This window comes from Muntiacus reevesi, chromosome 3, assembly GCF_963930625.1.
Source record: "Muntiacus reevesi chromosome 3, mMunRee1.1, whole genome shotgun sequence".
NCBI lineage: Eukaryota > Metazoa > Chordata > Mammalia > Artiodactyla > Cervidae > Muntiacus > Muntiacus reevesi.
In genome coordinates this window covers 214,507,359-214,525,218 of record NC_089251.1, presented here as the reverse complement: position 1 = coordinate 214,525,218, position 17,860 = coordinate 214,507,359, and positions in this window count along the sequence as shown.

Here is a 17,860-nt window from a genome sequence, read left to right as displayed (position 1 = left end):
CACACACACAGAGATTCACAAAGGATCTCACACAGGCCCAATCTATTTTTATCTTTTTCCTGATATCATTTCTTAAGTTGAAAATGGTTTTCATTTTGAAAGTCTAGAAATGAGGAAAAGGTTAATTTTCAATCCAATAATCCCTAGCTTATGTATATTTTCTTTAAAATTTTATTAAAAACTAAACAGCTTTTTTCTTTCTTTCATTTTTTAAAATCTCAAATCTCCCATTATACATTTCACTATAGGTAGATAGAAAAGACCAAATCAGATAGAACTTTGACCTAGAAATTATTAAATGAATTTTTTATTTTCCACATTACTATTTGCAATAGTGTTGTTCAACTTGCTGCCACATAACAAGAATCCTCCTTATCTTCAGTACATCTTCTCACTTTCCCTTAAGCCCCCCTTGATAGCCTTCTTCAATCCCCAGTCTTGTCCATTGCGACCCCATGGACTATAGAGTCCATGGAATTCTCCAGGCCAGAATACTGGAGTGGATAGCCTTTCCCTTCTCCAGGGAATCTTCCCAACCCAGGGATCGAACCCAGGTTTCCTGCATTGCAGGTGGATTCATTTCCAGCTGAGCCACAGGGAAACCCAAGAATACTGGAGTGGGGAGCCTATCCCTTCTCTAGTGGATCTTCCCAAATCAGGAATTGAACCGGGGTCTCCGGCGTTGCAGGCAGATTCTTTACCAACTGACCTATCAGGGAAGCCCTTCAAGCCCTTTAGGTTTGTAATATGCAGCTGTCAACCTTGTAGACTTTCACTAACAGTAGCCTTAATGGTCTTCCAAAGTCTGTCCTCTGCCCAATCCCAATCCCGAAGCCAGAGGAATATATGTTAAGTTTTTTTTACAGCAACATGCTACTTTCAGGCCCCAAGTCTGTTCCAGTGATGACGGCTATATAACAAACCAGCCTCCAAAATCATGGCTTAAAATAATAATTTATTTTGCTCAAAATCTTCTGTTTTATCAGGGCTCAGCATGGACAGGTCATTATTTTATGAATTTATTTGTTGTGGAACATGACTGAACAACTGAGCATGTTACAGGATGTGAAAGTGAAGTCGTTCAGTCCTGTCTGACTGCTTGCAACCCCGTGGACTGCAGCCCACCAGGCTCCTCCCTCCATGGGATTTTCCAGGCAAGAATACTGCAGTAGGTTGCCATTTCCTTCTCCAGGGGATCTTCCTGACCCAGGGATCAAACCAGGGTCTCCTGCGTTGCAGGTAGATGCTTTATCCTCTGAGCCACCAGGGAAGCCCAGTATACAGAAAAACAGAAAGAAAAAATATATATATGTATTTCCTATTGGATTTTTTTCACTTGAGAACTCTGACTAAACAATAGTAATTTCTCAGATTGTTTGAAAACTGAAAGGCAACAGGTGTGTGAAGCATTAAGGTAAACAGAGAGAACATAATCTTGACCATAATCCTGTTTAACTGATCTTTCTTCAGACATTAGCACCATTGTTTTTCATAATCCTCCTTTTATGTCTGAAGATAATCTACATTAATTTTTCTATGATTCTAACACTGTGTGATAATTAAACAGCTTCTTCAAGTTGTTCCCTAGCATTTTATGGTATGACAATCCTACTCACACTCAGAGGCTAGACATTTACATAAGGACCTAAGCTTGGGTTTCCCACCAGAATTTCCCACCCCACTTTCTCTTTTTAAATAACCATTTAGAATTGAGTCCAGAAATAGTGACCTCCCCCTCAACCACTTTGTAAGTTATATGATGCTTGCTCCCCTCTGTCTATCAACTACTTGCTCATGAATGTATTGAAACATAAGTCAAGATGACCCTGGGGTATTCACTTCCAATCCACCCTTTGTCAGTGGCCTGTACCACCTCATTCAGCAAGTTATAATCTGCATATTCTTAATTTAATATACCATCTGACAACAAAGTGTAACATGAAGAGATGAATCAAGTCCAGTGAATTGAAGAGCAAGGACAATGGAAAAAGAAGATATGGCCTGACATAAACGTTGTGACAGAGGGCAGTCATCCATGTCTCTTGGTCTGAATCGGGGCATTAGACTAGGTGAAGACTGAAGGTTTTTCCATTTTAAGTATCTGTTAAATATCTCAAGTATTTTGAGCTTTTTTGTGGACCTTGGATGCTAGAAGATGAAAGCCCCAAAGTCAGGTTTTTACTCGAGGCAGGGCTGATATCATTGATAAAGCAATGTAAATTCCAGATGGCTACTTTTTGGAATGGTGCAGTCCTGATATAAATTAGCTTCTTTCATCAAAAGGCTTCTATTTTCAGCAAAACCTTCTTGAAAATGTCACTGCCTAAGGGGTGTGAGTAATTTTAAAAGGATCACAAAGATAAACTGTTCTTGATACTTACAAAGTGTGACAATGATATTTTAATATAGAATGAGTACCTCCAAGCTTTTTCCCATAATTTGTGCAGTGTGTATGCATTTCTTTGTAACTTGGCTTTAATAAGACCTTAAAGATGTCTGCAAGGCATTTGACTGAGGGAAAAGATAATTATTTCCTAAAGAGTTATGAAGATATCCATCCAATGGGCAAATTTTGAAGAATTTATTGTCTTGCTTTTATAGGCTGAGCATATTTCCAGAGATTTCAAAACCAGTCTCTTTCAGATTTTTTTTAATGAGTAATGAATGAAAATCTAAACAATATATAATATTGAGTCATTATATGACCAGTTTAATTATACATACTTAGTTAAGGTATATGGTATTTACATATTTGCATATATAATCACCAAAATTATGATTTGAGTGATTCTTTTCAGTGGACTAGATTTTCCACTTGATTATATCTCCCTTTAAGAATCTGTTTCATCCACTTAAAAAGATCCTATTTCTCTTTTCAGTACTGGCTCCCTGCATTACAGGTAAGAGGTTATTTTCATTGATTCTACATTGCAGTGCTATTGGTAACTCTAAACCTTTGTTGTTGTTATTATGGTTTCATCGCTAAGTCAGGCCTGACTTTTTTGTGACCCCATGGATTGTAGCTGGCCAGTCTCCTCTGTCCATGGGATATTTCCACACAAGGATACTGGGGTGGGTTGCCATTTTCTTCTCTAGGGGATCTTTGCAACGTAGGGATCGAAAACTCACCTCCTGCAGTGACAGGCAGATTCTATACCACTGCGGCATCTGGGAAGCCCAACACTGAACCTTAGTTACCCAATAACAATGTATTTCAAAAACAAATACATGGATAAATGGATGTTTCTGAAAAGCATCTGCCCCATATTCTCCTCCATTCCTCTCCCAAATGTTTGAAATTCTCACTGAGAGGCAAAGCTGAGAAAGTTTTCTTGGCACATGCCATACTACTTTGATCCATCAACCCCTTGGTATAAATTTAACACATTCCTCACATGTGTCCTACTTGGATTACATTGGACATCTGAAGAGGTGGGGAGAAAGGGGAAAATTGAGGGCTTTGGGTATTATCCAAAGTGAATGACTGATTTAGAGTCTGGGGCTTGGACATCTCAGGAGCAGTGTGAATGTACCAGGATTGCTATTGTTGAGTAAATGGAAAGAGAAGTTGCTCATCGCAGAAGAGAAGGGAACCATAAAAAGTGACCTGTATCACAATCATGTCCAGGCCACTGCTGAACTAGTTCTCGGTTTCATCTAGACAGCAAAGAACCATGGACTTAACTTTAGGGAATCACTGTCACTTCCACGTTTAATATACTTTCTAATAAATATCATTTCATTCAGACCTTATGCCATCTGTGTGGCTGCAAGAATTAAGGTTAAAAAGATGAAATCTCTTACCCAAGTTTCCAAGGTTAGTAGATACAGGTGCTGGGGTTCAGTACAGTTTTGTTAGATTTCAGAGACTCTATGCTTAATAACTCCAGTATACACACCTCCCTTAGTAGAAATTTGTGATTAAATGAAAATCTATGAAGAGGAATTTTTTTTCCAGCATGAATAGAGTCAAGATAAACCAGTAGCATCTGTCTTTACTCCTGGGGCATAATTCTCTTGGGGTAATCTGGGGTCACTGAGTAACATACTTGCATCTTAACGTATTTGATAGATATTCACAAGGCATCTAAGGAAAATTATTTGAACCTCATTAAACCATCAGGTTTAACCACTTGTTTTAAAGCTCTGCCTCTAACTCTTGTAATGTTACACACTCCATTGCTTTGGTCATCCTCCCAAAATTGGGATATATATAACACTCCCAAGGTACCACATCCCTTCCAAGTTTTCTCTGCCCCTGGAGAATTATATTGGAAAGTCAGAGAAGAGAAGGACAGATTTCATATTTTTTTGTCTTTGGACTGTTACTTGGACATGGAACTGAAAAGATTTATCTAATTTCACTAGAATAAAATGCAAAAGCTCATCAAAATGAATTGTGAAGTGGAAGTGGATTTGAAAGAAGTGGTAGATAGATAATGAAGCCATTGGTGAATTTCTTAACATATGCTTTTTTGAAATTATAATATAAGGATGCATGAAGCAGTAACTAGAGAATTTGTGACAGCATTAAGCAAAGCTCATGCAAGCAAAGCCTTTTTCTGAGAGAAACTGGTTCATTCTGGTTATATCTGTATTGAAATGTTATTATTTCTTGCAGGAAGCTAACATCATTTCCGTGATGTCTTATAAGCAAGGTTACCAATAAAAGTATTTTGAACTAATTGGTACCCAGTGGGGAGAAGACAAAGCATAAAGCTGTAAGATGTCAACTTGAATTTTTCCCAAACAAGTATTGCAGCCATTGGAACAAATTGTTTCTAAGTCAGGTTTTCTCTCCATCTCCCCACCATCCTCATGAGGACAGTAGCCACAGAAGACTCATATTTACAACTGCTCAAACCAAGCTAGAGCAAAATAAGACCTAAGTGGAAGCAAGAAGCTCTGGAAAGAAGGAAGGCTGCCTCAAAAATTATCTGAAGAAAAATTAAATCAAAACTACCCACCTAGAGAGAAATCAAAGGTCATTGAAAAATAAGAAATCAACAGTTCTTCAAGAAATAAATGTTGATGTTCAAAAAAGGAAAGAGAAGCAAAAGCAAATGAAAATTTATTTTGTAAGAAAAGGCCCATAAGGCATCCAGGAACCAGTCAGTTAGCGATCAGATGTAATGCTAAACTTAAGAATCTGATGGTGACATTGATTCAGTGGTGTTAGCAGGTCATAATCAATTAATAGTGAACACTGTCTGCCTTTCCACTGAATAACAAGGTTTTATTCAAAAACTAAAATCTCATGATAACAACATTTGTTCATGTTTTACTACAACTATATTCTTTAAAAAAAAAAAAAAAAGGTTTCACTGTGTTTGGGTTGCAACTAAAGTGATCAATGCCAGCAACTGGATGAACAGCAGGGAATAGGAATTCAGAGAACATTAACACAGGCCTGTTCAAACAGGCATTATGCAGGCTTCTGATGTCTCGCTCAAACTCTATCTTTCCTGCCTGCTGAAGGAACTCATGACTTGAGAAGAAGCTTCCAGGTCAGGAGCAATCAGAATGTATGGAAACAAAAAATGATTTGGGATAAAAATGGAGGCAACTCTGACAAAAGAGTGTTTTATGGTCATTTTCCTATTAGTAAGTAATTGTGACTTATGAGAAATACTTAAAAGCATATTTGAACATGTGCCCATATAGTGAAGTGATTTATGAAATTAAATACAAGATTGTTAAAAATGTAAATGTCAAATATTGAAGCTGCCTACACTGAGCTTCAATTATGCATGAATTCGTCCTTCAAATTCTCACCTCTTGTCCACTAGCTTTTGAGATATTTTGTTATTTTTTCTGTGTGAATTCTATGAAGTTTTATAGCAATAAAATATGACTCTAAAAAAAATCATGTGTCTTAAATATTTCAGTGTAGAAATTGTTGTGTAATATTTGTCATGTTGAAGAAACTGGGTTATTCCAGTCTTCCAGTTAAAAGTAACCAAAGCTATGACCTCGTATTTCACGGAAACAGTGGGTGAAGGTGTGATTGAGCTCAGGTAAGAATGGGTGTCAGATTCCTGCTTCTGCCAGTTGTCTCTCCTGCTCCTTGTTTCTCCACCTCCACTTATACATTTCCTACCTGCCCTAACGGTGCTTCCCACCTGTGCCAGCTTCTGTGTTTATCTCTCTTTATTTGCCCCGTGTTCTGAATCCATGTTGACTTCTGAGAACTATCACATTCCCCCTCCTTCCAGGTCCTCTTCTTTAATTTCCTCCACTGCAGAGGAGCAATTTTCATGATCACTGTTCTTCCAATTGAAGAAGTGGCAAAGGACTCACTCCTACAGATAAGATTTTTCTCCAACTTTGAATTTTTTTTAATGGTTTGCTTCCTCATCTGTCCCCCAAGACTCTAGGCTTTTAAAACCCAGAAACAAGGAAGAGGTTTTCATATACTTTGCATTCTTTTCTTATATATGTAGACTGAGGTGATGAGAAAACAAAAATTGCCTATGCATTCAAATGAGGAGTCCATTATATGGAGTGAAGTCAGAAAGAGAAAAGCAAATATTGTATATTAATGCACGTGTGTGGAATCTATTAAAATGGCACTGATGAACCTATTTACAGAGCAGGGATAGAGATGAAGACATAGAGAACGGACCTGTGGACAATGTGTGTGTATCGGGGAGATGGCTTGAACTGGGAAATTGGGGTTGATGTATATGCACTGCTATTTGTAAAACAGATAGCTAGTGGGAAACTGCTATATAGTGCATGGAGCTCAGCTCAACACTCTATGATGACCTGGATGGGTGGGATGCGGTGGGGAGGGGAAATTCAGGAGGAAGAACATATGTGTACATAGAGCTGATCCACTTTGTTATACAGCAGAAACTAACCACATTGTAAAGCAACTATATCCCAATTAAAAAAAAAAAAGATATGGAAAATATACTGATCAGCATTTCACAAACATTAGTCTATCATTTGCTAAAAGCTGCCTTTAGGTCATTCCAGGAACTACTTTAATTTACTTTCATTTTCTAAAATGCTCCCTGCTAACTCTTGCTCAGCCCTACCCATCATGGCTAAGAATACTCTTATAAGAATTGCACATAATGTCTGCCCTTCTCATCCTAAACTCTAAAATATATTTGCACACACTTACATTTTACCTGCTCTATATCCTTTAAGTCTTTTCCCTTCAAGTCTGAAACTCTTGCCAGGTCAAAACCAGTCCATCTATGAATAAAATGGGTTTTAAAAGTGAAGACCTAGCCATGTTGAAAGGTTCTTTGTCCTCTCATATAATATATGAACATCTCACGGTACTGCCTTCATCCCTAACTTAGCAACAATTTTAAGCCTCTTCAGAGATGATCCAATAGTCCTTTGGTACAAAGATATGACTGGTCATATACACTCTTATAGCACTGGATTTAAACTTGAGTCAGATTCCTCTTCCCCTGAGAATTAAGTATGAAAATACCGCATTTATTTTCACTACCTCGGGGACTAATACAGAGAAGGCAATGGCACCCCACTCCAGTACTCTTGCCTGGAAAATCCCATGGAGGGATGATCCTGGTAGGCTGCAGTCCATGGGGTCGCTAAGAGTCGGACACGACTGAGCGACTTCCCTTTCACTTTTCACTTTCATGCATTGAAGAAGGAAATGGCAACCCACTCCAGTATTCTTGCCTGGAGAATCCCAGCGACAGAGGAGCCTGGTGGGCTGCCATCTATGGGGTCGCACAGAGTCGGACATGACTGAAGCAACTTAGCAGCAGCAGCATCGGGGACTAATAAGCATGTCTAGAAAAATACAATATCGAGGTGGCAACAAATCTTAAATAAATAAACACACACACATCACACAAAACAACTTATCGTGCTATTGCTGAGTGCAATTTTTGTTACTGTCTTAAAAGCTAAGGCTTCAGCTGTTTCTTTGTAAATGCACATTATCCAGCATGGCAATAATGATCAGTTAATCAAGTGAATATCTCTAAGAATATGAAAGTTATATACCCAGTAAGGGAAAGAAGGAACTGCTGATTGCTAGTGGAGGGTGCACTCTTGCAGAGCTTGTTAATGTCTCATTAATTGGCTTTCAAAGTCAGAACTCATTTGAATTTTGGAGGGAAGAAAGCATATGATCACATAAAAGAACAGGTTTTAGCTATAAAAAAGAGATTCTAATTCATGTTCAGTGACGCTTTCAGAGGCTCTTCTTACTACCTCTGTGATCTCTTATGGAGCCTTGAGTAGCTGTCATATTTGTTCAATGATCATATGAACCTAATGGGTAAGTTGTAGATTCCTAATATCAGGGTAATTTTTTTCTGCTCAAGAATAATTTTATTTTATCTCTACAGGACTGGTGAAACCATTTAGTGAAATAATAGTGAGACTTAAAACATTTGTTCCAATTTGGAGTTAAAAAAACTATGTATGCATTTAAGAAGAATTGATGTATATCATAAACTGAACAAGATAAAAGGATGCTCAGTTGCTGATATCCTGAATCCCATGAGAGAATCCACTGGGACAGATAGCTCAGCTCATTCCAAAATGATTATTTCACTCAACTCTTTAAATAAAACTTGTATTCTTTGTGCTAGAAAATATCCTGTATCTTGAAGCAAGTAGTTTGTAATTGAACAAATGATGTATGCCACTTTCTTTTCCTGTTGCATTTTCAAAGAAAATCTGTGTATGCTCCTGAATGACTTTTATTTATTTGGGAAAGGTAAGTTTTTTGTTTGTTTGTTTATTTTAAGGAAAGTTATGATATTATTCCTTTTGAATTTGAAGAGGAATCTGACAATAAAAACTTCAGTGGCATTTATTGATTTGGTTTGAAATACCCACAAGTTGAGATGACATGAATGACTTACTTTATAACATTATATATTTCATTTAGTCTTTCTATATTACTGAATAAAACAAAATAAAATTTTAAAAGGAGTAAAAATAAATTTCTATAAGGAAAAAACCCCACACATCTTTATGGTGTTTTTGTTCATTTATTTGTTGTAGGTTATTTATTTAGTTAGCAAAAAATGAGGGAAATTTGACATTCAATTCACACAGGCTAAGTTGAATTAGAATACACCTTACGTCTGCTGGATCATAGGTTTTGTTTGTCACAGAACAGCTGTTATCAAAGGTGAATTATGCCATGAAGATAAAATATTAAACACTGATATTATTTTAAAAGATTATCTTAAAATATAACAACAAAAAAACAAATCTTAGACAAATTACTTTATCTGCCCAGTACTCAACTTCTACTTCTACAAAAGGTGAAGAAATCTAAGATACTTCTGTCCCTAGCAGGTTCTTTGATTCAAGATATTTATGAAATGGAAATTTATATCCTCACTCTGTATTTTGCAAAATACAAAGTATTACACTTTGAAGGTAAGAGATGTCATTGTCATGTTAATATTGGCTGTATAAAAGATTAAGGTTCTGTCATTGCCTTTAAGAAAGTGGTGGAAATAATGGAAATATTTCAGTTATTTTTTTTATATCTTACATTAGGTATACTACATGGAGTATGTCTGAAGAGCATACATAAAAATGATTTTGAATGCTTGTGTCATTAGCACATATAGTAAAAAATGATTGTTGAACTATGACTCGGTATCTGCTCACTTTTAGATAGTTTCATTTTGTAAAGATAATTTTGTGGCGTCTCCTTCTCCTGCCCTGTTTCCAAAAATCAGGGCTTCCAATAAAACCCAAGTAATGGGGCAACTTCAGGAAAGTGAAACCATTTGAAATGGTCTCCACTATTTAGAGAAACAAATAACATGTGACATATCAGTCAAAGAGTGACTATATAATCCAAAATGAAATTCATGTGATTTTTTATAGCACCAAAACTCCAGAGGAAGGGAGATAAATCCAAACCAGCCAGTGTCATTTTTTAACCTCTGGCTGTCCACAAGAAGACTCAACTTGTCTGTTTAAAATTGAGCATATTTGTATCTTTCCTGAGAAAAAAACAATTGGTAAAAGAACATACATACTAAACTTTTTCTTATCTCCTTCTTTATAATATAACATATTATGCCAAGATCTTGTCTACTGTAGAATTAGATTTTCTAATATGAGTTATTTAGAGTTATTTATTTTTCATAGTGAAGGCAGGAGGAGAAGGGGACAACAGAAGATGAAATGGTCAGATATCATCACCAACTCAACGGACCTGAGTTGGAGTATGCTGCTCCGGGAGATGATGAAGGACAGGGAAACCTGGTGTGTTCGGCCCATGGGCTTGCAAAGAGTCGGACACACAAACAGCCCAACTGAACTGAATTGATTTTACATATTATTTCATGACATTTGTGTGTGTGTCTCCGTGTGTGTGGTGGGAGGGAAAAGAAGAGAGAGGGAAGGAAGGGAGGGAGGGGAGGAAGAAGAAAAGAAAGAGGGGTAAGCTGTTATCTTTTAAAGACATTAAAATAATTCAGATGATTATTTATCTCTGGGCTTCCCACTAGCTTAATAACTATATTTGAACATAGGCCAGTGAATTATTTGAACATAGGATTGTGATAACAAGAATAGAAAAGGAGATACCTAAAACCTCATTTGGTGGCTCCTTCACAGTAATGAGACATAATTCCATTTGCCCTCCAAGAGCACACTGCCAAGATTACGAAGTCTGGTGCCAATTACGATGTGGAGACCTGACTGCAGGAAATGGTGTGACACCACCAACTCATTTCACCTGGGCTAACAGGAAACTGTCAGACAAAAAGAACTCTCACCTCAGGCTGTATCCAAACCAGCTGCCTAGAGGTAAAAGACCGGGTACATCCCATTACTGATAATTTGCCCATCTCGTTTCCCTGAACTGAGCTCATTCCATACTGTGGAGTTTGAAATAACTTCACTACTATCTGAAAAGAAAGTAGCAATGGTCATATTTTAAAAGAATAATCCAAACATCCTAGGAAACTTTTTCAGCATGTCAGAAAGTTATAGGATTTTATCTTAAAGGATGAATGTCCATGGCAAAGGAAATATTCTGCATGCCAATATATAACTAAATAATCATTTCACTAAAACAATTAACATAAAGGCTCAAAATATGAGTTGAAATTAAATGTAGTTTAGTCATGTCTTTCAGGGGCTTCCCAGGTGGTGCTAGTGGTAAAGAACCCCCCTGCCAATGCAGGAGATGTAAAAGACACAGGTTTGATCCCTAGGTTGGGAAGCTTTCCTGGAGGAGAGCTTGGCAATACACTCCAGTATCCTTGCCTGGAGAATCCCGTGGGCAGAGGAACCTGCTGGGCTATAGTCCATAGGGTCTCAAACTGGGGCACAACTGAAGCAACTTAGAAAGCATGAAATCATGTCTTTCATATTAAAAATGAAATAATGTGCAAAATTAAATATTCAGGGTATATTTACTTGAAGTAAAGAGTCCACCTGCCAAGCAAAAGATGCGAGTTTGATTCCGAGGTTGGGAAGACACCCTGAAGAAGGAAATGGCAACTCTTTCCAGTATTCTTGCCTGGGAAACCTCATGGACAGAGGAGCCTGGTGGGCTACAGTCTGTGGGGTCACAAAAGAGTCAGACACCACTGAGCAACTGAACAACAACTTGTGTGTAGACATATGGGGTTAAGAATAAAGATTCTAGGATCCGACTAGTGAACTTGAATCCCAACTTCACTACTAACAACCCAGCAAATTTGGAGTAAATAACTCTCTCTGTGTGTTTTAATTTCTGCGTCCTGTAATTGGCAGCATAGTGGTACCAGTAATGGGCGTTCCTGGTGGCTCAGTTCGTCAAGAATCTGCCTGCAATGCTGGAGGCCTGGGTTTGATCCCTGGGTTGGGAAGATCCCCTGGAGAATACTACATTTGCATAAGAACTGCAAATAAAATACTTAGAGCAGTGCTTGGAACTTCATGAGCACACACACACACACACACACACACACACACACACACACACACACACACAGAGTAAACAATATAATTAATGAGACACAATGTATCAATTTTCAAGAAAAATTTTTCTATATTCACGTGTTTTTAAATTTGTCAAAATATGATTTTATTAAAGTTTAGTCATACTTCTCTCTTCTCTTTTGTCTGTCATCACCAAGTAATGGCATTGTTTATATGTAGCTCTAAGGATTAACTGGAATTTTCCTCCTTGATCCTGACAAAGTGAGAAAATTCAGGGAAGCCTTGCCTGTATGTGAGCGTGAGGTTCACATGCTTTGGGCATCTGATATAATGTTCAGCACTTGCCTTGAATTCTAATGTTTGCCATTCAAAGGAAACCATCATTTCTTTCACCTATATCTAAAGCTCATCAGGCAATTGTTTGTTGAGGAAAAACAAACAAAATGAAGTAGCAATAAAGGAAGGAGTTCTTACTGCTGTCTGTAGTTTAATAGGTAAGCTAGGAAACCTATTTGATTTCATTACACATTGTTTACTTTCTGAGAACCAATGGGATATAAAATATTCCCCAATATCTGTATTAAATGTATGTATGTTTTCCATGAACATTTTTTTCCCTTTACAACTAGAAAAATTCTGGGAATCAATATTTGTTAATTACTTGTCAAGTCAACGGTTTCCAACTATCAAAGTGTTATTTTCAGGTTAAAGATATTATATGTCACCTAATCTTTGGTATAACGTTGAAAACTGTTAAAATGATAATATGTTAAATACAATTAAAAAGAGTAAGATATTGCTATTGAATAAGTATAAATGCTCACCTATGTAAATATGCCCAATTTGTGGATTCTTCTTCTATTTTATTCCATACCCTAAGAAGATAATAAGTAAATCAGAATATGATTGAAGATCATAGAAGTATATGTAAATGTTTGCAAATTGAACAACTGGGTATTGGTTATGTTACTTTGGGCAAGTTCAGTGATCATAACAGTGAAATCTCATCCTTGTTTCTGGGTTTACGTCTCAATCTTCAGAAAGCTATCAATTATCTATTGGAATTCCTTGCAAATGAGAACAACATATTAAAACTTGAAGACAATAAGCATGTAATTAATTCTTAGGGAGTTTCATTGTAAGGAAGACCAACACTTTGGGTTATCTGCCTATTCCATGAGAACATACCTTGTCTATTCTCACCCACATGGTCACAAGATGAACTACTAACCTGCCATATCACTTTCTTTTTCTTTTACTTCTTTTTTCTTCTGTTACTTTTGTGCATTTTTCAGGCTCCTATTTTCCTTTCTTCCCTGAGTTTCTCTCCTCCTTGCTCTCCATTACATTCCCTTGTTTATTTCCTTCATAGCACATACAACATCCTGTTCTTTATTTGCTGTATAGTTGTCTATTTTCTGCTCATACTCTCTCCACTCTTGAAAGTTTGTGGACAGAATCTGTCACAAATAAGCTGTCCATAATATAAATTTTGAATGAACGAACTCATGAAAAAGTGAGATGAAAATCATTCAGTTGTGTCTGACTCCTTGCAACCCCATGGACTATAAGTCCATGGCATTCTCCAGGCATAATACTGGAGTGGGAAGCCTTACCCTTCTCCAGAGGATCTTCCCAATGCAGGGATCAAACCCAGGTCTCCCGTATTGTAGGCAGATTCCTACTGATCAACTCTCCGGGTAGGAAAATAAAACGAAGTACATTTTCCCCAATATATATAACGGAATTAATTATGAACTAAGGTGAAGACTTCAGTAAAATACAGTAAAAAGGTAAATATAAAGTTGTTCATTTATGAACAACACAAGATTTTTAAACAAAGACAATTACATATGGGCTTAAAAAACACAAGCTACTTTAAGGAGCTAGGACAGATGCATGAAAAAGGCATAAGAACAATATGAGACCCAATGATTGCTTAAATCAAAGGTAATAGAATAAGAATTATAACCAAGATTCTACTCTTGGGAAATAGTGTTCTTACTTTTTAAGTAACGATAAATCAAGAAAGTCACATGAAGGACAAGAAAAGGCTATTATCCTTAACTTAATTATTTCCAGTTATATTAAGTAATTCATTCTAATCACTTATTATTCTTTTTGATGTATTGGATTTCAAAAACCTTAAAAAGAAACATTGATCTCAGCTTCTAATGCAGATATCTAAATTTTACTTTCTTTTAAACGTAATGACAAACTTGAGTCTAAGACTTGATGTAGCCTGTGCTTTCCTCCTTACAGTAAGTTCCCTACATACAAAGGAGTTCTGTCCCACCAGTGTGTTTGTAAGTCCAACAAAGTTAGCCTAGATACTAACACAATCAGCTATATAGTATGGTTCAGTAACAGGTTTATAATTCTTTTCACACAAATAACACATTAAAACAAATACACAAAAATAAAGAAAACAATTTTAATCTTATAGCACAGTATCTTGAAAAGTACAGTAGTACCGTATGACAGCTGGCATGCAGGGGCTGGCATCTAGCATCAAGTGAACGGACAATAAGGGTTACTGACTAGAGGCGGGAAAGGAGGCGGGAGATGGTAGAGTTGAAGGGTCATCAGCAATAGGAGATGGAGGGAAAGCTGCAACTTCACTCACGCTTGCCCTTGACGGCACAGGTTCTGGTTCCTCGCTGGATTCAGTTCTATCTACCCTCTTGAAAAAAATGAGCCAGTGATGTCTAGAAAGTATCTCTTTGTTACTTGTCATAGATAGCAGTGAATTGTTACTTGTCATGGATAGCACTTGTCATGGTAGCACTGGATTGCATTCTGGACAGCTGATGCAACCCTATGTTTGGGTCCTTTGTGTCCTCAAACCCAGAAAATCCCCTTACCGTTTCCTGCAGCATAAATCCCTTTGGTTCTTCTGTTACTTCTACCTCTTGCCGCTCTTCATTCTTTCTCAGGGCCTCCAATACCCCCAGGTCTTCATCAGTCAGTGCCTCATGTTGCACAGCAATAGAAGTATAAAGTACACAAAAGCTTGTAGAACACTTGTAGAAGATGCACAGGTGACAATGTACACCAGACGTGAACTAACTGATAAGACTGGACACAGGAATGCATGTTTGCGTCTTTGAAAATTTGCAACTTGAAGGTCATCTGTGGGGGACTTAGTGTAGTCAAAAAAATCTGCATTAAATGAATGTTTAACACACTTTGGACTCCCTGGCCTCTGCTTGACTCCCAGTTCTCAGACTCTCTTTTCTGATGTTGCTAACAGAGGCCTGGTTCTCTCTAGTCATCCAGAATCTTATCTCTTGATTTCTAGACCATTACATAAACCTTGCTCTCTCTCTCTTATGCCCCACCCATCTACCTTTGGTCAATACAAACCCTAAACTTTGCCTGTGAACTGTTCTGCTTCTCCTACCCTGCTTATATTAGTGCCTTTTATGTCCCTCTAATCTTTCATAATAAAAACCATAGAGCCTTTGCTGCACAGCACTTTTAACATCTAGTCTGATAACCAACCCAACTGAAACTAGATGAAGCATTTGGTGAAGGTCTCTTGAACCAGTCTTCTAGGTATTTGATTTCAACGTTGGTGCATTAGTGAGTGATGACAAACGGTGATTTCAGTAGTATTTGAAAGATTCCAGAATTGAAATAATCCATCCTTTTCAAACCAAGTTTCAGAAGTATATGATCTTTTCTTGATTATTACAAAGTGTTTCCTTGTCAGAAATAGTAACAAGTTGAAGGATGTCACCAAGAGACATTTCAGTCCTGAGTCTAAGGATACCATGAGTGAGAGTTAAGATTCATTTGCTAACATGAACCACGTCTCTTAGACATGATAGACTGATTTGTTTCACACCCCCTTCTACTTGGCAGAGCATATATTTACAAAGCTTCATTTGCTGTTATTTCATTACTGCATAAATTTAAAATATGCATACATTTTAGAGTTTAAAAATAGGCCCTATAAACTTCAAACCAGATTATCTATATCTTATCATGATTACCAAGGTGTAAATTATGTGTTTGTTACAGTGAAAATTTTTTGACAGAAAAAGTGCTCAGAAAAACGCACCTCAAATCAGTGATAAATGAGATCACGGTTATTAAGTAAGTACGATAATTTGATTGGAAATGTTTAGGGGAAATTGACATAATGCTGAATTAGAAAAGAAATGCTTCTCTCTTCCTCTTCCATCTTTTGAGGTGTCCCTGAGATGCACCTTTATGTAAACCAGTTATGGTTTTCTGCCACATATTTAAACATGATTGACTAAACAATATCACCTCAAACAAGTGAGAGGTTTTATTTCAGAAAGCTGAAGTGTCAGTATCACTTTCCAGACTCTGCACCTTCAGTCGCTCCTAAGTCTCATTTTTGGTCTCTCATTCGTTGCACCAGAATATTCTAGGGTTGCCCTCTGTTATGTCCTTCCTTCCTCTGTATTTCTAAGCATTATTTCCTACACCAAAGCTTTCTTCTTTCATAATCAACATTTGCCTTTTGTCAGCATTATTTATTCAGCCAACTCAAATGACAATGTAATTAGAATTAAAATGGTAATAGGCTGAGTAATATTCCATTGTACCTATGTACCACATCTTCTTCATCCATTCGTCTATTGATGGACATTTAGGTTGCTTCCATGTCCTGTCTATGAGGGGATGTATTTATATGTGTGTGGCTGATTCATTTCACTGTACAGTAGAAACCAGCGCAACTTTGTAAAGCAACTATACTTCAACAAAAATTAATTAAAAAAAAAGAAATGGTCAAGTTACACTAAGGAGAATAATCAGTGCATCAGGGTCAGGGGACGAAGCAAAGTGGTAACAGGTAAGAAGGATATTAAAAACCGCTTATGGATAGCAACAATAAATATTAATGTGAGGCGATAAATTTAATATTCATTCAGTCTTGAAAAACATAGGCCATGTGACAGGCTGGCTTGCAATTCTTCAGGATCTCTCTAAACAAACCATTTGAATGACTGTCTTCAATAACCACTGTAAGACCTAAGGTCCCTAGACACCGTTGTGTATGTTGTTTACTGCAAAACAGCATCAAACTGAGGGAGCAAGTAGGGACTGAAATTTAGACAACACCCTACTAGCCAGGTACATGCCCTAGCATGAAGCTACATCAGTCTAGAATACAGGGAATCCTTTCTAATCCATACAAAGAAACTTAGCTATTTGCCAGGCAGTATATTCCCAGAGGAAGAAATCTGGTTAGAGAGAGCACTGGGTTTTGTTAAATTTGCATAAAAGCCCTAGTGCATGAGCTATCAATCTTAGCAGCTCTGATATGCTGACTCAGGCACCTGATTAGGACTGACTAAATCCTGGAAACTTGAAATGGTTACATCTGGGTTGGAAAAGCTGGAAATCTTGAATTCCCAGATATTTCTGAATATTTTAGGTCACCACTAGCCGATTCCTCTCTCATTTGAATGTTTTAATGTTCTCTCTTTGCTTAAATATGATGTAAAACATTTTGTTAGATAATACATTCTCCCTTTAGGCCTACCATTGTCTGCCTTCTTATATATCAGATCACTATCTTATATATCAGATCACTAAACAGGTCAAATCACAACATAATTCTGCCCTGCTCATGAGTCCAGGGCTTGCTAAGGAAGAAACATGAGACAATCTGTGGAAGGAACTGTAGAACCTGGGCTACATGTAGGGGCCAAGATGTGGAGAGTGTTTGTAGGGGTGGATGCTGAGAATGCTGGATCAAAGGAAGGAAAAGTGTAAAGTAAAATGGGAGAGAATATCAATATGGGAGCCTTCACATCTAAGACAAGATTTTTAATCCTGGGATTAAAGTGTTTATAACCTATAAACACGCCCCTGGGAGATGCTGTTCATACATCCCGATGGTTTTTAGAAGGTTGGATAAAAAGATGGCAAACACTAAGAGAAGTAGAGATGACAGGCTATTGTGGGAAAGAGTGGAGGA